This window comes from Sminthopsis crassicaudata, chromosome 4 (genome assembly GCF_048593235.1).
Source record: "Sminthopsis crassicaudata isolate SCR6 chromosome 4, ASM4859323v1, whole genome shotgun sequence".
In the NCBI taxonomy this organism is placed as follows: domain Eukaryota; kingdom Metazoa; phylum Chordata; class Mammalia; order Dasyuromorphia; family Dasyuridae; genus Sminthopsis; species Sminthopsis crassicaudata.
The window spans coordinates 70864167-70888498 of NC_133620.1; the positions used below are offsets into that span (position 1 = coordinate 70864167).

Genomic DNA, 24332 nt, shown 5'->3' on the forward strand with positions numbered 1-24332 from the left:
ATTGGAGAATGGTTAGGTAAGCTATGGTATATGAATGTTATGGAATATTATTGTTCTGTAAGAAATGACCAACAGGAGGAATACAGAGAGGCTTGGAGAGACTTACATCAACTGATGCTGAGCGAAACGAGCAGAACTAGGGGATCATTATACACTTCAACAATGATACTGTATGAGGATGTATTCTGATGGAAGTGGATATCTTCAACATAGAGAAGAGCTAATCGAATTCCAATTGATCAATGATGGACAGAATCAGCTACATCCAGAAAAGGAACACTGGGAAATGAGTGTAAACTGTGAGCATTGGGTTTTTTGTTTTTGTTTTTGTTTTGTTTTTCTTCCCAGATTATTTTTACCTTGTGAATACAATCCTTCCTTTGCAACAACAACAACAACAACAAAATTCGTTTCTGCACATATATATTGTACTTAAGATATACTATAAGATATTTAATATGTATGGGAATGCCCGCTATCCAGGGGAGGGGGTGGAAGGAAGGAGGGGAAAAACTCGGAACAGAAGGGAGTACAAGGGATAATGTTGTAAAAAAAAAATTACCTATGCATATGTACTGTTAAAGAAAATGTTATAATTATAAAAATTAATTTAAAATGCTTAATAAAAAATTTAAAAAATATATCATTAAGAAAAGCTAAAATAAATAAATAAATAAATAAATAAATAAGTAAATAAATGGCTGAATGAATAAATAAATAAATAAATGGTACAACATAGATAACGTTAATGTGTGGTTTTCTAAGTCAATATACAATCCACAGGGATCTGTTTCTATTTGGGTTTAACACCATTGTCCAACTTCCTTTTATAAACAGGGAAACTGAGGCCAAGAGGGATTTGTCCAAGGTTACCCAAGCAATGAGCTAATAAAGCTAATAAAGTGACCACTTGACTCCATGTTCAATGTCCTCACTGTATTATGTTGCCTGAAAGAGATAGAAGTCTAGAGTAAAGCTTATTCTTAAATTATGGGTTGCAACTCCATATGGGGTCATATGGAATGTGAGGGAGGTCCCAAAAATTTGGCAACAGTAAAAAGTATCAAATATTCCACCAAGATTTCACTCTTTATGTAAAAATAAACACACATATCCATTTCATTAGTATGCAGATATGTAAGCTTTGATTTCTTCTTCTGAATTTGTGTGTTGGTCTTCTTGGTCACCATAATAACATTTAATAATCAAATTTTTTTTGTGGTTTTCTCATTTGGGGGAGGAGGGACCTTTTTCTTTTTTTAAATTTGAGCTCTGCTCCCAGAGTGGAAGAGGCAAAGTCAGACTTCTTTGTGCCAGTGTCTTCAGGCCCTGGCTGTTTACCTGATGTTGCACTGATGTTGCCCTGAGGCTTAAATGGGACCCCTGTGTCCAGGTCTGTACTGAGAGTGTGGGACAAATACTGGCTAACACTGCTGAAGTCAGTTTACCTCGTGCTGAGTGGGGATCCTAGTGTGGTATCTCATGGGTGTTGAGGCCAGAGGGTTTTTCTGCATTTCCCCAAGGCTACAGTGAAGCACAAGGAGGTCTGGTTCCTGGAATATGATTGTTTGCCCCAAGCCACACTAAAGCACATATTTGAAGCTGGAATCTTCAATTCCCTCTGTTTATGCTGAGGTACATGGTGGTCCTGGAATTGACGTTTGCCTGCTCCATCACACTGGGGCTCAGAATCTCCTTCTGGTTTGCTGAAGTTTTGATGCTGGCTTATTGGGTTGCTTCCTGTCCTGGACTGCACTCCCCTTTTACCTCAATGAGACAGACCTTTCTTGCTGATATTTCAAGTTTCTTGGGCTAAAATATTGTTTCACCCCATCTTTTTGCTGTTTCTGTTGTTCCAAGATATGTTTTAAGTCATTGTGTTATGGTTGTTTGGAGGTGGATATAGGAGAGATTTATTCTTCCTTAAATTTCCAATGTAATTGGACACTTTATACTATACTCTGCACTTAATAAACTATCATACAACAAACATTTAATAAGTTCTATGTGCTGGGTATTGTGATAGGCACTAGAGTAAAGATATAAAAGTTAATTGGACTCTTCTTTTAAGGAAATAACATTTCATTGGCTTGAGGTGCAAAGTGGGACAGATACTCTTTTCTTCAGTTTCCTGTGACTTCCCAATGAAGTGTCTTCTTGATTCTCTTCCTACTATTTAACTTTTTCCTGTTCTTCTTAATGGAATTATAATCCTTATTGTATTCTGTAATTGAGTGCCCCCCATCAAAGATTCTTTTCCTAGCCCTCTTTTCTCAACAATTTTTTGCCTCATTGATTACATTTAGTCTTTTTGCTGTAATAATGACTACTAGGTAGAGGATTCCTAAATCTATAATCCAGCACTAATAGCTTCCCTGATCTTCATTACTCCATCTCCAACTGCTTTTTGAATATCTGCCCCAAACACTTTAAACTCAATGCAGCTAACATAAACTTATCCTTTTTCTCCTAAATCTACTTCTGTTCAGGTTTGCTCTTATTCTGATGGTACCACTAATCCATTACGCAAAAAGCTCTCACATAGCCTTCATAGCCAACCAAGTCCTGCATGGCTATCTATTGTTCAAGTATCACCCCCAACTAGGGGTAATCCTTCTGTTGCAGCTGCCCCAGTCTCCAACTCCTCTCCACTATGCTGAGAGTCTCTAGTATCTAACTATAGGATCAAAGATTTACAGCCAGTCACTTTTACAGTCCAGTTTTATAGCCAGGAAACTGAAGGCCAGGTGACTCGCCAAAGGTCACACAGGCAGAATCAGTATTTAAAGTGAAGCTTTCTAATTCCACATAGGTTGTTTCTGCTGAACTACAATGTTTGTTTTTACCCATCCCTGTAGATTAGTAGAAGGAAATGAAAACATTTATTTCAGTATAAGAAAATTCTTCCTGGAAGTTTTAGCTGTCTTGGAAGACATTCCTTAGGTCATCAATTAAGAATATCCCTTCAACTTCTTTGGAAAGAAGTTGTTCAAATTGTTTCATTGTTCAGGAAACCTTAGAATTATCTCTAGCACAGAAAATAGTCTGCTGATTCCTTTTCTTTCACTCTTCTAAGTTGGATGTCTGGATTTTCTCCTCATCAGTGAACTGAAATTGCTCTCTCCAAAGGTACAAATAATCTGTTAATGGCCTTTTCTCAGTTTACCCAAATCATTTGATGCTGCTGATTCCCTAGCTCTTCCTTACTACTCTTCTCTAGATTTTCATGTCACTGCTCTTTCTTGGTTCTCCTCTTATTTGCCAGAAGTCTTCTCACTCTACTTTCCTGGTTTTTCATCCTTGTCATGCCTACTAACTATGTATGTATATTAGGGCTCTTTCATTGGCTCTCTTTATCTCCAGGCTTTTCATTAGCTTCCATGGCTTCAGTTTCTTAGCATCTGATTTTAAGCTCTACGTATCCAGCTATAGGCTCTCTCCTAAACTCCCATTAGATATCATGTACTCCTTGTTGAACATTTCAAACAATATCCCTTAGTTACTTCAAATTCAATAGGCACAAAAAAGAAACTTTGAAAGTGTGGAAGAGGGATGGGTTTTAAAGTTCTTTTTGTGTGCCTCTCCCACATCCCTCTTACACACTTTCAATTTCTGTTCAAAGTATCACAATCCTTTAAAACCTTGATTTCAGAATGGTCCAATCAGTTCTCATTAAAATGAGGGAGCGGGACTAGCTGTATTCAAAGTTCTTTCCATAGTGCTCTCCCTCCAAAACTCCTTCACTTTTAACTGCTTTGTATTTGGTTCTATTAATTCACTTTATATTTACTGTATGTACTTGTATATGTATATATACAAGTACTTGCTGTGAAAAATTGTTTTATCCTTTGAACTTATATCCCAAGTCCCTAACACGTTGACTAGCCCACAGTAGGTACTTAAATGCTTGTTAATTGAGTGATTCCATATCTTGCAATCCATAAATCTGTAGATGTTTTTTTTTTTTTTTCCAGACTCTTTGCTGATGTGTTCCTTAATTCTAAATGAGAAGAACAGTTGGACAGGTAGCTCAGGTTGAAGAGAATGAAAATTAAAGCACCGACAAATCTGTTCAAGACATAACAAGTCTGTTCTAGACAGCAGGTGGGTGGGATACCTCTGCCAGCTTCCTGCTGTGCCCAGGTTATGACCAAGGGATCACCAATCATTCTCAATTTCAATAAGCAATACATCTGCTGACCTCTTGCTTTTGCAATTTGTATGTGGCATGAAAACATATTTATCCTTAATAAACATTCATCTGGTGATTATGAGATTTAGTAAGACTTATGTCAGAGCCCTGCCTAAGCCTTTACACAATGTTTTCCTTCTGCTTAAACAGACAAATAATTTCTATCAATTGACATTTTATATTGGTAATGTCTCTGCTTCAGGCATCAGGAAAAGTAAGTTCATTTTTTTTAAAAGGTAATAAAGATCAAGTGGGTGTGCACATATCACCTCTTTTTCTTCACATGTGTGACCTTGAATTGCAGTTGCTATGGCAACAAAATTTTTACAGGAGAAAAGTGTTGGAGGGACAACAATTGAAGTAAAGAAGAGGGCTGGGATATTAACTACTTAAGCTGATTTGTCATGCTTGTCTATCCTAATTCCTTCCTTTCCTTCTCTCCCACCTTTTCTTTGTCTAAAGAAAACAAACAACAAACTCTTGCTAGAGAATAATGATGTTTATCCTTATAATTACAACTTTTATTTGGAGTACCTTGCAGTATTTAAAGTACTTTCAATTTTATTGCTTTACTGGTCATATTTCTTCCTAACAATAAATTTATGAAGTAGGTGGAGAATTATTATTATACCACTTTTGTTGAAAAAGAAACCTTTCTTATTTGAGACTCATAACAACACTGTCAGGTAGGTATTACTGGTATTATTATCTCTACTTTGTAAATGACAAAATTGGGGCTCAGAGGTGGAGACTTGCTTGCAACCACATAATTAGTCAATATTTTAAAAATGACTTGAACCCAAACTTCTTAATTCCAAGTTTAGTGCCCTATTCATCTTTACAGAATCATAGCTTTTGAGATGCTATAGATAATGTAGATCATCTGCCTCCCTCATTTTATAGATAAGGCAACTGAGGCCCAAAGAAGTTAAATGGATTAAGGAGCAGAGCCCAGATTCAAATCCAGGTCTTCAGACTTCAGATCAAACTATCTCAAACACTTTAACATGCTAATGCACTGGATGATAACTATGGATTTAAGACATTAATTTTAAAATATAAAATGAGAGGGGCCTATTGGACAATGGTTCACATGGGGGAAAATATGGAATATTTAGTACTATGGTAGTTGAATATGAGGCAACAGTGTGTCATTTTAACCACACACACAAACACACAAAAGCTAAAATGATCTTGGGCTATATTAAGAATAATATTCAAGAAATGAGAATTGGGATCCCATTGTACTCCACATTGGTCAGACCACAGAGAGATCATTGATTTTCATTTTGTTCACCACATATTAGAAAGCATATTGATAACCTAGAAAATATCAAGGAGAGAATAAACAGAATGGTGCAAAACTTCAAGAAGATACTGTAGTTATAAAGCACTTAGCACAGTGCCTGATGCATAATAGGAAATTAATAAACACTAAACCTTTATAAAATTACTAGAGGGATGGTAGTGTCCTGCACAGTAATAAGAAAGTTAGGAGTAGAAAAAGCTTTAGTGAAAAGATAACAAGTTCTTTTTTGACATGCTGAGCTTACATGTCTGCTGTACATCTATTTCAAGATGTCTTAATATGCAGTTGGAGATTTGAAATTAGCAAGGAGGCTTGGACTGGATAAATGTTTGAGAATCATCAGCATGGTGATGAAAATTGAGTACATCCAAGTAAAGTAAGGTAGAAGAAGAAGAGAAGAGAGCCCAGGGTAGAGGCTTCTGGAACAAATGCAGTTAGTGGACATGGCCTAAATGGAGATCCAGCAAAGGACACTGAGAAGAAGAGGTCAGATAGATAGGAAAAGAAAACAGGATAGAGCAGTATTATGAAAACCTAAAGAGAAAAGACCATCAAGGAGAAGAGAGTGTTCAATAGTGGCAAAGGCCTAAGAGAGATCAAGAAGTATGGGAACTAAGAAAAAAAAACATTGGATTCAACAAGTAAAAGGTCATTGAGAACTTTGGAGAGAGTAATTTTGGTTGAATTGGTTATATAAGAAACCAGATTCTGATAAAAGAAAGTAGGGGATGCCAGGTACAGATGACTTTTTTCAAAGAATTAGCTGAAAAGAGGAGAGATATAGGATATCAATATCTGGGGTCAAGTGAAGATTGGGTTTTTTAAAGGATTGGAGAGATATTTGGTTGTATGAAGTATATATAGAGCAGGGAACCACTTTTGGAAATCTCTAAATATTAGGACGTTTTTCCTTATATTGAATCTAAAGTTTTTGCATTTTAGATTAAGATTAGATTTAGTGAGAGGTCAAAAAGACTTAGCAGATCATCTAGTCCACCCCCCTTCAAATTTATTTTCTAAGACTATTGTTCAGAACTTGTAATACATCTCTCCACTGAAACAATATTCTAATTGATGGTTAAGCCAGTCTACAAAGGCTTGTTTGACTCCACTGCTATTATAAACATTTAAGTATGATTCTGCAAACTAAGAAAATATCAAAGCAAGGCCTTCCACCATCTCATCAGTCTTATTAAAATGGACTCTCTGTGGATAGAGATGAAAGAGTAAAACTTCCAAGCCAGAAACAAACAAAAATGCTCAAAAGTTCCTTTGTCAATATTACCAAGGAATTTAAGGGCTCTTAGTCCAATGATACAATCCTCCTTTTTGCTATAAAGGAAAGTCTCCATTTAAGAGAGATCTGGTTTTGTAGAATGGATAAGAATGAGGTTCCTTATAGTTTACAAAGAAGGCTAGGGAAAGAAAGCTTTGCCCTCCTCACTCTAGGCAGGACATCAAGCAAATATCATTCTGCTTGTCATGGAAACTGGAAACTTGTTGAAACTCCTGCCAAAGCCAAGACAAAATGACAAAAAATGAAGCTTTCAGTGGGACCAAAGGAAGAAGTGCATAAGGGCAATAATGGAGGGGTGGGCTTCCCAAGAAAGAGGAAAGGTTAACCGACAGTATTTCAGTTGGAATTTGATAATATCCCCAGACTCAGACTACAGATTTAATGAATAGGATGAGTTACAGAAGAAAGGACTTTTGAACCCAGAAACCTTTCAACCATGCACAAACTATGTTTACATGGTCAAAGGAGACAAGAGGTTTAGAAGACAGAGATATTGGGAGAAGAGGTGGATATAATTGTAGATATATATCATTAAGATAAAGTAAAAAAATGTTATAGATAACTGAAAGATAAGCTAAGCTAACAAAATCATATCCTATAATTACTTACCTCACTTCCCTTCCTTTTCCAGGTAGTGCCAGGGTCAAATGAGGAAAGAACAAAAGGTGATTGAAAGATTCTTGGCTGACCACAGTACCATATTCTACATTGAGTAGACACATGAAGGGGTACAACTAGTTGAGTTTCTAGTCCACTGGACTTCATTGAAATGAAGCATCCATGGACTCAGAAATCAGGGTACTCCCCTTGAATAACTCGATAATCTTGGGTAATACTCCCATTTATTGTAGATGGACTCAGGAGTCAGGGTACTCCCCCTGAATAACCTTATAACCTTGAGTAATACTCCATTTCTTGTAGATACTTAGGTGTACAGTGGTTAGAAACCAGCCCTGTTATCTAGGAGATCTGACAAACCCTGATTGGCTTGGTAACTCTGAATAAGTAAATTTCAGCTGTAAAATTGAGTAATAACAGCATATATTCCCCAAAGACCTTTTAAGGACAAAATAAGATAACATTTGTAAAGTGCTTTGCAAATTTTGAAGCACTATGTGAATGCTTTTTGTATTTCATTTGCGTCAGTCATGTTAGACTCTTCATGGCCCCATTTGGGATTTTCTTCGCAAATATACTGGAGTAGTTTCCATTTCCAGTTCATTTTGCATCTGAGCTGAGCTGAGCTGAGGCAAACAGAGTTAAGAGGCTTCCCATGGTCATACAGGTAGGAGGTTTCTGAAGCCACATTTGACCCCAGTTTTTCCTGATTCCACATCTGGACATCTAGTGTTCCATCTGGATGCCCCTATTATTATTCTTGGTTCTTTTATTTGCAGCATAATAACCAACTATAATAATGGCAGCAATAATATCTATGATTTATATTATAGCTACCCTAAAGATGCTAAATATATCTTTCAAAAGGCCACATTCCTAAATATTTACAAAACACAAAATACAAAATTCTTTTCTCATAGCAGTTGTATAAGGCAGCTAGTGCTGCAAAATGATTCCCATTTTGCAGATGGAGGAACTGAAGTACAGAGAGTAATATGCCTAATGAGTAAGTATCAGAGCTAGAATTTGAACTCTTCTAGCTAAGCCTGATGCTCTTTCTATTCTACCATGCTCTCACACAAAGGGAAATCATCTCCAATTTAAGTCTCAAAGTATAAAAGGAAGATGAGTACTTTGAGTCAAGAGAAAAGTGGGTTTGAATCTCATCTCTAACACTGCTGATTATGTGATAATGGGTAAGTCCCTTAGCTCTAAGGGTTGTTTTCCTCATCTGTAAAATGAAGATAACACTATTAATTCAAGTTTGTTGTAAGGATCAAGCAAGATAATGTATGTAAAGTATTTGCAAAAATTAAAGCAATGCATAAATGTTAGTTTTTTTTTTTTTTACTATTTTACATTTTTTTTTATTATATCTATATATATATTTTATAATATTATCCCTTGTATTCATTTTTCCAAATTACCCCCCCTCCCTCTATTCCCTCCCCCCGACGACAGGCAATACCATACATTTTACATGTGTTACAATATAGTCTAGGTACAATACATGTGTGCGAATATCAATAAATGTTAGTTTTTACTATTATTACTATAACATTTGAGAAGTTGGGAAGCCTAGAAGATAGAGGACTGGGCTTGGAGTTGGAAGGACCTAGATTCAAATCCTGTCTCTTAACTGTTTAATCATGGCCACACCTCTTCACCTCTCAATGTCCTAAACAACTCTGTAAAATTATAAATCAGAGAGGAGGTGTCTCCATGCATCTGTGGAGGGAATGTCTGAATTGGAAGTTCTTTGCCCAAATGAAAACATTTTGAATAATTTTTTCAAAATGCTATCCATTGTTTTTTTTACTTCTCATTATTTTTTTTAAACCCTAATATCATTCCTTACTGATATATCATATTTTGTCTTCATTAAAAATCTTCCTAACCCAACTTAACCCAACCCAATTTTTAGTTCCTCAAGGATAGAGATTATGCATTTCATTTTTATGGCTCAAAGTTATTAGCACAGTATTGAGCACAGAGGGAAATATATGTATAAATCAATAAATAAGTATTCATTAAATATTGTTTTCTCATTGAATTGATGGAGCACTAAACACAAAGTAGGTGCTCATTAATTTTGAATTGGATGAAAAATATATATAAACATAGTAGGATAATATTACACAGTAAGAAATGGTATGTGGAATTCAGAGGAATATCCTTCACTGCTGATATGTTTTTTTCAAACTGATTTTAAAAGACAGTTCTTAAAATAAATAATTTATTCTTTCAAAGAGTTACTTCCCAGCAGTGTCAAAGCATATCAGAATTCCTTACTGGATCTCCTGGCAGTTCTAACTTAAGTATCAGATCTTAAAGTGAAGGAACCCTCAATCTTTGAGGGCAGAAACTGCCAAATCACTAGAGACCATCGAATAAGGCATCAGGCTGTAACATTAAGGATTAATTATTTCAATGAATAGATCATTATTTGCAGATATCTAATGATTTGAGATGAAAAAGAGGAGGAATGTTGTGTGAATAGACCTAAGATCATAAATTTGGAGTTAAAAGGTACTAAGGAAGTTATCTTGTCCATCCTGCTCATATTATATTGTTGTTGTTGCTGTTGTGTTTGTTCTTGAAAAGACCATAAATCAGGGAGATGATACCATGACATGCAAGTGAATTGGATTGGAGGGAGGGAGGACTGTGCAAAGTCATCTGCCTCATTTTCCCCTCCAGAGCCATCTGGGTCCAATGACAAGATATACATTAAGATGATTGGAGATGGCTCTGGATGATACAGGAAACCTTGGCCTTTTTAAGCTAAGATCTTCAACAGATCTAAATTTCATTGAGTAAAATCACAATCAGTGATTAAGGCTGGGAAGAAAATAAGGCAACGAATCTCCTCTTTCGCCTAGTCAAAAAAAAAAAAAATCTAAATAAATAATAAATCTGATATAATAGGAAACTGAAGTCTGGAATAATAAGTATTTAATTTGCCTGAGGCAATACTGATAATAAGCAATAGAGATAGTTTGTGATGGCTAGAAGGAAGAGAAGGAGGCCTGAGGTACAGAAGAGAGAGAAAGATACATAGGTAGAAATAGCAGAAGGGTAGCTGGCCTTATTATCTTAGGTCTTCTTGCAGACTCTATTCTTTCCTTAGAAAACCATAAAAATAGCAGATTCTCTTCAAGCAGCATTTCAAAACTTTGTCCTGTTGATAAAATGCATGGTACTGAAAGGCCAAATTTCCTTTATCTTATCATTGTTATTCCAAGAAGACAAAACTAGAAATACTGTGCTGACAAGGTCTGGCTTTTGTCCCACACTCTTAGTACATACTCTCACACACCTGAGCAAAACTCAAAAAGGTTAGGTGGGGGGTGGAAAAAAACACACCCAACATACTCTTTCCAAGAAGCCCTGTCCTAAAGGACAAAGTCTAGTCAGCAATGGTTTACTGAGAAGGGTAATAAACATTCCAAAAATGGGAGTTCACGAACATTTCAAAGCAGATTCTCATGAGGTTAAGTTATAGTTCCTTGGAAATTTTGTTTCCATACACAGAAATTTTATAGAACCTTTCTTCCCAAAATACACTTCAGTATTCTTTCATCTCCTCCATGCATGCAAACACATGTATACAGACACACACACACACACACACACACACACACACACACACACATACACGCACACACACATTTTCCAGGTTCCAAGTTGTAACAAAACTGGTAGCTGCATATATAACCACACTAGACAGGATATGGTTCCACATCACTTGAACAGATAATTCAATCAACAAGCATTTATTAAACTGTTCCTATGTGCCAGATTTTGTCACAGACAAGTGGAAAACCAGTATTCTCACATTTTCTAAAAGAAATTAGGAGATGTCTAAAGAAAATTGCACTATAGCCTTGGAGTAATTTCAAGTAAGAGATTTTTGTCCTCCTTACCACATAACAACATGGAGACAAAGTACTTGTCATAGTCTAGTGACCACCTCCCAAATCTAAGGCTATCATAAGCTGAGTGCAGAAAGCCTGCCTCTAAACCCAGTTGAACTTTTGTGAAAGGGCTTCTCTTTTCAATAATATTTCAGTTAAAGAAAATATAATAGCTTTTGGCCTCATTAGTGTTATGATAGTGGAATTGGGGACTGGCAGACTACATTATTGCACAGAAGAGGTCAGGGAATCTGCTTCCAAAAGAGTTATGATATTTGATGGAAGTGCCTTTGGAGCATACATAGATATTCTAAAACTGATTCTGGCTAGCCAGTCACAGAGTAAATAGGGGGCTTTTTGATTGGCTGCACAGACATTGAAAAGGCCATAAGTGTACACTGCTAATAATAATTACATATACCTTTTGACCCAGCAAAATCATTATTAGGTCTGTTTCCCAGGTGATCAGGGTAAAAGGAAAAGAGGCTATATATCCTTAAACAAAGCTTCTTAGAATTTTTAGAATGTGGGTGATGACCTTATATAAAATCATATAACTGAAGTTGGACGGTTGCAAAATTTATTATAAGTAAGTGTTTGATTCCTATCTTATTTTACAGACCTATATGCCTGGGGTTGCATAAAAATTTCTTGGGTAAAAAAGTGAAAAAAAATTTGAGAAGACTTGTTCTAAAATATTTAAGGCAACTCTTGTTATGGTGGCAAAGAACTAGAAATTGAGGAAATGTCCATTTATTATAGAATATCTATGGTATGTGGTATATGATTCAAATCAACTACAAATAATCTATAAAGGAAGATGCTATCTCCAGAGAATTGACAAATTGAAGCATGAATAGATGATTTTATTAACATATGTGTCATGTGTGTAACACAGTGTCATACACATGTGCATGTAACACATATAGCACATGTGTGTGTAATGTTTGTGTCAAATGGTGATCTCTAGTTTGGAGTATGTGTGGGGGGAAATGACAGCCTGGATCTTAAAATGTAACAAAAATAAATTTAATTTTAAAAAAGAAAGAAAGAAAGGGCATTAGTTGATTTTTGCTCTCTCTAGTTGGATCACTTTTCTTGATTTGATTCCTTTTCTTCTTAGTGAGAAACAATGCTCTCAGAGGCTTTGTACTCTTTCTCTGTTTGAGGTCAGCAGGTGACCCTTTGAAAATGACCTTCAGTTCTGTGCCTTAGCGTTTGAATTTTAGCTTTAGGTGAAGATTAATATGAAGACCATTATCTTCTGACTTTGGAAAAGTCAAGGAAGTGAAAAATTTAAGAGTCCAAAAGTCAGATCTGCTTTGGGTTAAGTCATTCATTCCTCAAGGATTCAGAAACAAGGACCAGTCATGGGAATCCAACCCAATAGTAACTCAGTCATTGAGTAACAAACTACAACACCTCCAACATTCAAATCACATTTGCTTGGTGGGATCAGTGCTTTGTAGAAATTGTACTGTTTGAACCTATTCTCCTCAAAAACTGAAATTATATAGGGAAGAGTATGCATCCTCAGTGTTGGGTGGGTTAAGTGTTTATACTTTTGTTCTAGCTTTCTTTTTCTAATTTTAAAGTAAATAGACTTTTGTAAAAGATAATTGATGTTAAATAGATGAATCCAATATGGGTCAAACATGTGTAATTCTTCTAAACAGGTTTCCAGAAGAAAAATCTGCTCAAAAGGGGAAAAAACTGTGAGAAAAGGAAATGAAATAAGCAAACAAACAATGACAAAAAGGTGACAGTATTGTGCTTTAATCCACATTCAGTCTCCATAGTTTTCTCTCCAGATACAGATATCACTTTCCATTCCAAGCTTATTGGAATTGCCTTGAATTATCACATTGTTGAAAAGAGCCAAATCCATCACAGTTGATCATCACATAATCTTGTTACTATGTATAATGTTCTTCTTGGTTCTGCTCAAGTACTTATGTTTTTAAGTAGCTAGTATAAAGTAGCAATAGAAGGAAATAAGATTGCAAAGGAGAATCTAAAAGTCACATACAAACCATCTCAAATATCAAAGGGGTTCAATTTACAAAATGTTTTATATATTAATCAAAAATCATGTCATGAGATTATGTGCTGACCTGGGAAGTCACCTAGGCTTTTCTGTCAGAACCCGTGATAGCTAAATCTCAGATAAGTTCCAGACATCTACATAAGACCAGCAGGACACCAAATGGTGCCGATAATTTTGTAATAACATGGACATATTAACTTTAAAGTTTTACTAACTACTTTAAGTTGATTTGAATATATTAACTAACTTCAAGGTAGCACAGATAAGTTTATTTCCTCCAAAATCCTCTATAAAAATGAGATCTCAAATTCCACCCCCCTTCAAGCATTCTTCCATCTCCTCAGGTTTTATGCTGTTTGAGTGTTCTTAATTTGAAACACATTTAAATGACATCCCCCATACTATCCGCCTTACTTCAAAATACCACACTAACTACTCTGAAAGCCCTCCTCCTTTTCACCACTTATCTATACTTTCTCTGCTGTTTTCCCCAAGACCTCTGTGCCTTTTAAAAGTATGATTGCAGTCTCGTTTCCCACTGCTAACATGGCCTTCCTGGTGAATATCCAAAAAACTGGGCATGCCAGCCTCATTTCATAATTTGATTAGTTAATGAGCAATGCAAAATTCAACCCCTTAAGGGATCAAGCCCCAACTAGAATCCCTTTAAGGAGAAAATATAACCAGTCCCATCCTGAGAGAGTGAGATCAAAGAATGCTCAGTATAGTAGGCTAAAGATTTAACTTATATGTAATAATGAGTCCCAGTGAAGACTTCTGAGTCATCATACCAACAAGGTGGAAGACTGATTATTTTTGTCAATTCCCATTAAGAGAAAGACAGACAGATAGAAACAGAGGAGGGAGGAGGAAAAGAGGAAGATAAATTATACTCTAGCAGTTATAGAAATTATACAAGCAGCTGTCCTTAAATAGCTACTTTTTTTTTTTTTTTTTTTTTTTTGGCTGAGGCAATTGGGGTTAAGTGTCTTGCCCAGGGTCACACAGCTAGGCAGTGTTAAGGGTCTGAGACCAAATTTGAACTCAGGTTCTCCTGACTTCAGGGCTGGTGCTCTATCCACTGCGCCACCTAGCTGCCCCCTTAAATAGATACTTTGGATATTATACCTTTATCATAAATATTTAATACAAAGACTGCCCCCTATATGATAGTTTTTTTAATGAACAGGACAAGAAATCAAGAAGCCTGAGAAAGTAATAATAACCTTATGAATACTGAAGAACATTAATCTTCAAGATGACCATCCAATATTCTCTTCCCACCAGTCTCTCCTCTATAATAGAAATAGAAACCCATTCACATAGGGTTTCTCCTCCTGCTTCAGAGATATTGATGTCACATTTCACTCATTGCCCATCCTTTATTTATTGCAATAAGAGCTTCTCTCTGCTTGAGATGGCCCTAGTTGAAGAATTTCAAGGCTACATAAACTTTCCCCAGAATTCTCATTCTACTCTCCTCCAAATATGAATGTCAGCAAAAGGCAATTCATCTCAGCCAGAGAAGGAAAGGATGAGGAGTATTAGGCAGGAGATAATATTCCAACCAGTATCCCAAACACTATTCTGAATCCTTAGCCAACTACAGAAAAAAATAAAATTATGAATAATATGTGAACATTAAAAAGAAGTATGCCCAAAGGGCTATAAAACTGTGCATACCCTTTGACCCAGCAATACATTACTAGATCTTTATCCTAAAGAGAGCAAAAAATTTTGGGAAAAGGTACTATATGTACAAAAATATTTACAACAGCTCTTTTTGAAGTGACATAGAATTGGAAATTGAGGAGATGACCAAAAATTGGGGAATGGCTGAACAACTTGTGGTATATGATTCTGATGGAATACTATTGTGATATTTAAAAAATGAGTAGGGTGGTTTTAGAAAAACCTAAAAATACCTATATAAACTGATGCAAAGTTAAGTGAACAGAGTCAAAAGATCACTGTAGATATTTTTTTTTGATTTCAAGATCTTTTTATTATATATTTTTATAATATTATCCCTTGAATTCATTTTTCCAAATTATCCCCCCCTCCTTCCACTCCCTCCCCCCGATGACAGGCAATCCCATACATTTTACATGTGTTACAATATAGTCTAGGTACAATACATGTGTGTGAATATCATTTTCTTGTTGCACAATAAACTTTAGATTCTGAAGGTACATGTAACCTGGGCAGACAGATATTAGTGCTAACAATTTACATTCACTTCCCAGTGTTTCTTCTCTGGGTGTAGCTACCTCTGTCCATCATTGATCAACTGGGAGTGAGTTGGCTCTTCTTTATGTTGAAGATTTCCACTTCCATCAGAATACATCCTCATACAGTATTGTTGTTGCAGTGTACAGGATCACTGTAGATATTAATATCAATATGATATGATGATCAACTGTGAATAATGATTTATTTATTCTTAGCAATCTGATTAAAGAAAATTCAAAAGACTACAATGAAAAATTCTACCTACCTCCAGAGAAAAAATGTATGGAGTCTGATTGCATAACAAAGCACACCCTTTTCCTTTCTTTATTTTTCTTGGGTTTTTTTTTGTTGTTGTTGTTTTTTTTTCCTTTTGGGGAGGAGGATCTCTCCTCTTTTGCAATGTTATATGGCAATGTTTTACATGATTGTACATGTATAATCTATATCAAAGTACTTGCCTTATCAAGGGTGGGAAAGGAGGGAATTTAAAACTGAAAAATTGTTTTAAAATAAATGTTTAGCATGTAATTTAAAAATTTTAAAAATCTTAAAAATAAAATTAGAAATGAGTATGAGTCCTGAACCTTAAAAGGATCATAAAGCTCTTCAAACAAATATTATAAGAGAAAGAAAGTTAAACCAATAATTGGTGAAATGTAGAACTCTATAGAATCCCAGATGAGTATGGCACAACAATATACTTCAGGATGATACAAAGTAACAATTTTACTTTAAGAGAAGTAAAAAGAACATAGGTAAAGTTAAAAGAGAACAAATGTCACAATTACAGCTCCTACAGCAGAAATAATTAGTAGAGTAGTAAAACTTGAAAACATAAGTTTCTCCGAAGTATCAAAAGAAGAAAATTATATACAGAATATAACTATGCTAAAAATGAAGGACAATCTGGAAGAAAAGAAGGAAAAATCTTCCTGCAAGGAAAACATATACAGGATGTATTAAAAACAATTTGAATATCATAAATTTCCGCAGATGAGATTTCAATGAGATTTCAGCTAAGCTGAAAGGTTGATAGGGGATTAAAAAAAAAAAAAAAAACTGAGATATTGAAACATAAAGAAAAAAATTTTCAAATGAAAAACATTCCATACCGTGAGGAAATGGCTCAAATGTATACGAATAAGTCAGCAAAAACTTCCCTCTAATACACAAACTATATTCCTACTTTTATCTGCTCATTTATGTGCATAGTGCCCCAGTAGGAATATAGGAAGTATAACAAATTGAATTTGGACTAACCACTAAAAACTAAAGTTGCTGGCACTGAAGGAGAAAGGAGAACCTAGATCTCTCTTATCTCCTGCCTGCAAGTGACAAAACTTGGAGTCAAGACTTTGAAGGAGTAAAAGAGGAGAGAGGTTTCAACCAATCCTGGGCAACAATTGTAGCCTTCATTAAAAAAAAACATAAGATAAATTCAAGCTGGGATTTCCTAACTGAAGAGAGTGCAGACCATCCAAATGAGGCAATGGTTGAAGTTAGTAAAAGACTGCTAATGATAATCAGAGATGATCTTGAATGCCAATGAAGTTGAGCCAACTGACTCATACAACATACAACACAGGGGCCGTGCCCTGAGAAGATGTCAGTGGTTCAGTGATCTGCCAAGCCCAGTCCAGGCATCAGCTACACAAGAATGAAAGTGACTTGCCTGACATGTTGTATAGTAAAAGTGGTTAGCCTGGCCAGCTTGGTAATTTCAATTTTTGCTATGCTTTTTCAGCCAGTGCCTTTGAACCAAGTGAATACCTGCTGACTGAGAAAGGGAGCTCACCCCAGTGGGAACTTATTAGTTATTATTAGTTATATTATATTTTAATATGTTATTGTTATAACTATTGGCAATAGTTCACTTTGCCAATATAAATTTAGTATAATTAATATAAAATATATTTTATTATATATTAATATATATTAAATATATATTTTATTAACATATAATATATATTATATAAATATATAATAGAAAATATATAAAATACATATAATATAAATGACAAAATAAAGTTCACTTCACTTTGACCTTAGAGTAGTAATAGCTGCCCATGGAAATCCAACCTGCCTGTTGTAACTTAGGAGGCAAGCCCAGGGGAATGTTACATCTAGGGGAAAAAAAGCAAAATATAGGAGCAATTTTTAAAATGGGAGAAGGAGATAAACAGCAAGTGTTAGGTCTTTATAATTTGAGGGAGGAAATTTTGTTAGCTGCTACCTATTTTTAGAATTGTCTGATTTGGTTCATTTTTTTAGAACTTTTATTTAAAGAAATTAAGATTAGGTCTAAAAAAAAGAATTCATGGAACAAAAATGCAGATAAGACCTGCTAGACACCATCAGTATAGGAATCATCATTTTGCCACAGAGATGCTAAAACAAATACAGTTCAGTGAGGGTGACCCAGTGGCAAATTGAGTCACCTAACATGAAAACAGAAGGAGACCGAAATCTCTCTAAAGTTTGGAGTGGGCATTCCATTTAGCTCAATTGAACAAGCCTTTGTCAAGTGACTATTATGCACATGGCACTGTTTAAGGTACTGAGCTTATAAAACTCAAAATAAGACTATGACAATATAAACTAATGATATCCTAGAAGGATTAATAATAACAGAAGCCATGCTGAACAAATGGATGACATTTGGGGGTGAGTTGGCAAATGGTAAGGTTGGGGAGAGAAGCCTATAAGCATAAATGGAAGGAGGAAGGACATACCTTAGTGAATGTGAAGTTCTATGACACAGTAACAGAGTGTTAGGCTTGGACTTCAGAAGACCTGAATTAGAATCCTACCTTGAATTCTTATCTATGTGACATTGGGCAGGACAACTTCTTTTAGCCTCAGTTTCCTCAATTCTAAAGTGGAAATAAATAATAGCACCTATCTCAGAGATAGGATTATAGTGAAGACAATTTTTGCTATTCATAAAGGATTGTATAAATATTATTGTCATCATTATTATTTATGATAGAAACTAGAATTTTATCCACAATATACCCTGCATGCTTGTTCCCTCACAACTTCTAAACAGAATTGTGTGGGATCAGAAAATAAGTTTAAATTTCCTCTACGTTTCCCTGGCACTATGGCAGATGGGGGATCCAGAGCAAATATTATGCCCTTAGTATGTATCTCTTGGCTCATCTGTAGGGAAAACGTTCAGTCTCTTTTTCCTATCCTCATCTGAAACCATTGAGGCAAAAGTAAGGAAAATGATTGTTCAACTTCTGCTTGGTTCTAAGGCTTTTGAGCTGCCAATTGGCTGAAGAGGAAGGCACCTTTACAATCAAACTCCATGGACTCTGTTGGGTAAGAGGGACCACAGAAAGAGAGCTTAATTTTTTTTAATAGCTTTTCATTTACATGATATATGCATGGGCAATTTTTCAGCATTGACAATTCCAAAACCTTTTGTTCCAACTTTTCCCCTCCTTCCCCCCACCCCTTCCCCCAGATGGCAGGCTGACCAATACATGTTAAATATGTTAAAGTATAAGTTAAATACAATATATGTGTACATGTCCAAACAGTTATTTTACTATACAAAAAGAATTGGACTTTGAAATAGTGTACAATTAGCCTGTGAAGGAAATAAAAAGTGGAAGAGGACAAAAATAGAGGGATTGGGAATTCTATGTAGTGGTTCATAGTCATCTCCCAGAGTTCTTTCGCTGAGTGTAGCTGGTTCAGTTCATTACTGCTCTATTGGAACTGATTTGTTTCATCTCATTGTTGAAGAGGGCCACGTCCATCAGAATTGATCATCATACAGTATTGTTGTTGAAGTATACAATGACCTCCTGATCCTGCTCATTTCCCTCAGCATCAGTTCATGTAAGTCTCTCCAGGCCTTTCTGAAATCATCCTGCTGCTCATTTCTTACAGAACAATAATATTCTATAACATTCATATACTACAAATTATTCAGCCATTTTCCAATTGATGGGCATCCACTTAGTTTCCAGTTTCTGGCCACTACAAAGAGGGCTGCCACAAATATTCTTGCACATACAGGTCCCAGAAAGAGAGCTTATTAAATGACTTATTATATGACTCTTAGTGTCTGGAATCTGGATCAGGAAAATCCTTTCCATTTATGATTTTGGATAGGGCCAAATAGCAAAGCATTTGTCCATCCTGCTTCAGGGGAAGTAAGAAGATGATTCTCTCCCTAAAAAGCAGAGAAACAAATGTGCTCTCATCTTTGTATAGTCTTTATGCTCCAGTGACAGGCAGAGTATTCTCATGACAGATGAATGAATGTGGATCAAACTCTGTGGTTAGGAAGAATAGGCTCAATTCTAGCAGCACAGAAAGGCATTCCTAGAAGTCACCATCTGGCTGCCTTGGCATCTTCTGGATATAACAGAGTTCACAAGCAGAAATGCTTTGTTTGGACTCGGGATACAGCACTTTTAGACAAGGACTTCTAGTTCTAGATTTATTATTAGAACCATAGTCATAAGCCAAGCACTTCACCTCACTGTTTGGAGATCAGCAGTATAGCAGCCATTGGGATAAATAACAAATTCCTAAAATAATTAGGAAATACTTATCCATGTTAAATTTCTAAATATAGTAGAAACTCGTTGTGATGTTGGGGTCATGGATAAGGATGACATCTGTTTTATAGATCTTGTTACAGGGATAGAGAAGCACATAGAGGAAGAAAAGACTTGTTTTGGAGGGTCAAGAGGTAAGGAAAGGAGAGTGGCAGTCTTCAAGTATTTGAAGAGCTGTCGTGTGGAAGAGGGATGGGATTTGTCCTTTTTAGCAATGGGGGAAGATGTGGGAGAAGAGTGGAGTTAGAGAAGGAGATTTCAGTTCAACTTAAAGACAAATTTCCCAGAAATTAGGGCCAAAGTGCACCAGGATTCCTGGTAATGAAATCTTTCTCACTAAGGTCTTCAAGCAGAGGCTGGGTGTGCACTTCGCAAGGATATTGTACAGGGGATTTTATTCAGTGACTCCCACCAGTTTTTGTTCTTTCAAAAACAAAATGTATGTATTATGGACTCAGAGGGTAATTTAATATACTACTCATGATATTTTGCAATAATTTATTGCTTAAGGTACCTTAAATGATTTTTAGTGCAAATCCCTTGGACCATCATCACAAAACTCCCAAGAACCACCAAATGTGAACTCCTAAACAAAACATTGTCAGGAGTTCATCCAGTTCTGATTCTGAGTCATGATTTAATCTATTTAATCCATTTATAATATAATATAATATATAGTTATATAATTTATAATATTTATAATATAGTCCATTATCAGAATTTGAGAGTATTTTAGCTTGTCATCTTACCACTGTAATAATGCTTCCCAGCTTTGGAAGGAACTCCTATTTGAGTGGAAAAGTTGTCTGGGGGCAATATCAACATAAAACCAGGCTAGCAACATCTATTCTGAAGCCCTAAAGATTACAAGTTCTAAGAACTCTCAGCTGGAATGACCTTGAATGAATCATAAGAAAGACAGAGCTACAGCTCTGAAGCTTAGATCAGTGAGGACATTGACCTATCACGTTGTCCATGACACAGAGACCAGAAAGAAATCTTTCAGTTTTAATGAGAAGGGATCATGCGATCCAAATCCTCATAATGGTGACCTTGAAATTTAGGTTGGGACCATCATGTATATTACAACTGACCCCAACTCCTACAAAGTCATTGGCCTGATTTTAATGTACAATAATTAACACATTTGTCATCATTAAAAATGTTTTTCCACTTCTCAGGTTTTAATGTGTACAATGGCCCTATTCATTCAATAAACATGTATAGGATTCCCACTGTGTGCAGAGCAGAACGTTATGCTAAGATATTTTGAGAAGAAAGAAGTCTACTTAACACAGTTCTGGATTCTAGCCATACTGACCAGTTTAAGTTATAGTCAATTTTTAATCAGAATGGAAAGACATTAATTGCTAAAAACAACAGACTTTGGAAAATTTCATTTTTCCTGATATAGGTTTGTGTCATGAGCTAGCAGTGGCTTTGCTGTTTCAATTGGTTCAGAAAACAGACTAAAAGATAAAGTTCAGAAACTGGGATAATGACATTGGTTTATGAATGAATGAAATATTTATTAAGTGATTACTACATGCAAAACACTGTTCTAAGTATTGAGAAAACAAATTAAAAAGTAAGATATTTTTGCTTATAGAATGTATAAATCCATAGAATACTGCAATTTCTCTACCACATGATAGAAGAGAGTTTCCTTCACTAATATGGCTACAAATTATACCCATCCCAGCAAATTTTTGTCTCTTCAAGCATAAGAGTACTTTTTTTCTTTATAAAAACACAGAGGCAACACTCCGTACCATGTTTGGAATGTTCTCCTCACCACCTCTGAGAAGCTCTTGCTTCCTTCAAGGCTCAAATCATGTGCCACGTCCCATAAAAAGCTTTTCATAATGAAGTTGGAAGTGTTCTGCTCTCCTCCCTTCAAATTGTCATATGTATAATTCTCTGTGGACTTGCTATCTATCCCTGATAGAGTATAAATTACTTGAGAATGTAGATTACTTTTGCTTTTATATCTCCCATTTTAGTTGTATTGCCTTTTGTGCCATCTTCTCTCTAAAATGAATTACTGCATTAGTTTTCTAATTATTCTCCTTGCTTTAAGTCTCCTGTACTCCAATCCTTTATCTACTCAGTGGCCCAGATGATTTTTTCTAAAGAGTACATCACTTCTTTTTCTCTCCTAATGAGCTCCAGTAGTACTCTGCTACTTCTAGGATCAAATAAAAAGTTCTCTGTTTGGCTTTTAAACTCCTTCTGAACCTGGTCCTTTCTTCCCTTTCCAGCTTTCCTCTCGACAAGTCACCCTTCCTAAAGGCATTGACTTTATTACTCTTTATTACTCTGATCTTCATCTTCAACTTTTAGTTTCTCTAGTTTCTTCCAAGACTCGCTTAAAGTGCAGCTTCTGCATGAAATCTCTCCAACTGCTGGTGTCTTCCATTTGCTCTGTATAAACCTTGTATGTACCTAGTTACTTTATATATTATGTCCCCCATTAGGTTAGAAGCTCCTTGAAGACAAGGGCTATTTTTGCATTTCTTTGTAACCAAAGTGTTTAGCAATTAGTAAGTACTTAATCATTGTTGATTGACTTGATTGATCAATTTTTAATAATACTTGCTTGGTGGGCTGTATTACATCCCAAATCATATTGGGGATCTAAGTTTGGAGAGCTGATCCACTTCTTACTTGGGAGTTTTTCAAGTACCTGGGAAAGATTAAAGCTCAATAAGATTGATGCTGCCAGGGAATGGGAGAATGGGCACAAGCAATACTTAGAGTGAGGGATAGGGAATAATAGGACCAATTGTATCTTCACTTATAAATGCTGAAAAACATCCATCCATACCCACATTTAGAATTCACCTGGACTTCTCCACATGCACACAACCCATGGCCACTCACACCCAAACCTTTATCATTCCCAGAACTGACCCCACTTTGGTGTGTAATGAACTCATAAGTACCATGTTGTCTTAGAGTGAGGGATAGGGAATAATAGGACCAATTGTATCTTCACTTATAAATGCTGAAAAACATCCATCCATACCCACATTTAGAATTCACCTGGACTTCTCCACATGCACACAACCCATGGCCACTCACACCCAAACCCTTATCATTCCCAGAACTGACCCCACTTTGGTGTGTAATGAACTCATAAGTACCATGTTGTCTGGAAGAATGTAAAGAAACTGTCTACTGGGAAGGATTCCTAGAAAGTGTTTCGGAGGAAGGGAAGCAAGGAGGGAAGAAGGGAAGGAAGATTTCCTAGAAAGAAGACAGAAGTATTAACTGTTTAACTCCTTGAAGATTTCTAGAAGATCAAGCATTCAGAAATAAATGATTAGCAAAACCAAGTCAGGGAACATTATAAGGTAGGGGTTCTCCCAGCATAAGGCAGCATGGAATGAGAACTTAGCTGGAGTAGTAGGATGATAGTTTTAGAACTGAGTGGGGAGATGGCTTAGAGAAGGAATTCTTAAAGGCTATGGGCTTTCAGAGGATCCATGAAGCTGGATGGTTTCCAAATGGCATCTTTATTTTTATTCACCCTAACTAGATTTTCACATTTCCTTCAACTGTTTAAAAAGATTATTCTGAAGAATTCCATAGACTTCACCAAAGAGATCCAGGATACACAAAGAGGATGCCTAAGAGAATAACTGGTCCAACTCCCTCCTTTTACATGATGAAAAAACTGAAGCCTAAAAAGGTAAAGTCTTCGACCTATCCCAAAATCTTATGGGAAGTAGGGGACATCCCAGATCTAGTGCTGCATTACTCCTCAGGTCACACCTGGCTGTGCACTTGTAGCATGCATAGGAAATTACTTTGTATTCCTATGCCTCAAGTTCCTCATCTATCAAAGAAAAGGGTTGAAATAGATTGTCTTTAGGGTCCTTTATGTTTCTAGATGCTATAAAAAGAAATAGGGCATAGTGTTATTTATTTAGGGAAGAAAACAAGCATTTATTAAGAGCCTACTATGTGCCAAGCACTACACTAAGCACTGTACAGATATATCTTATTTGACAAACAACCCTGGGAAGTAAGTGACATTATTAGCCCCATTTTACAGATGAGGAAACTGAGGCAGAAATTAAGTCTCATGCCCACAAGCTAGTAAGTATCTTAGGGCAGATTTGAACTAGGGTCGTC

At 35.9% G+C, this 24332-nt stretch overlaps 1 long non-coding RNA gene across 1 annotated transcript in view; it reads right to left on the bottom strand.

Annotated features, from left to right (window-relative positions):
* Positions 1-15466: 15466 nt before the first annotated feature.
* Positions 15467-24332, bottom strand: part of LOC141565463 (uncharacterized) — a 200258-nt gene continuing 191392 nt past the window's right edge. The window contains exon 3 of the long non-coding RNA XR_012489031.1: positions 15467-15763. This is a non-coding gene — a long non-coding RNA (uncharacterized LOC141565463). The remainder of the gene's footprint in view (positions 15764-24332) is intronic.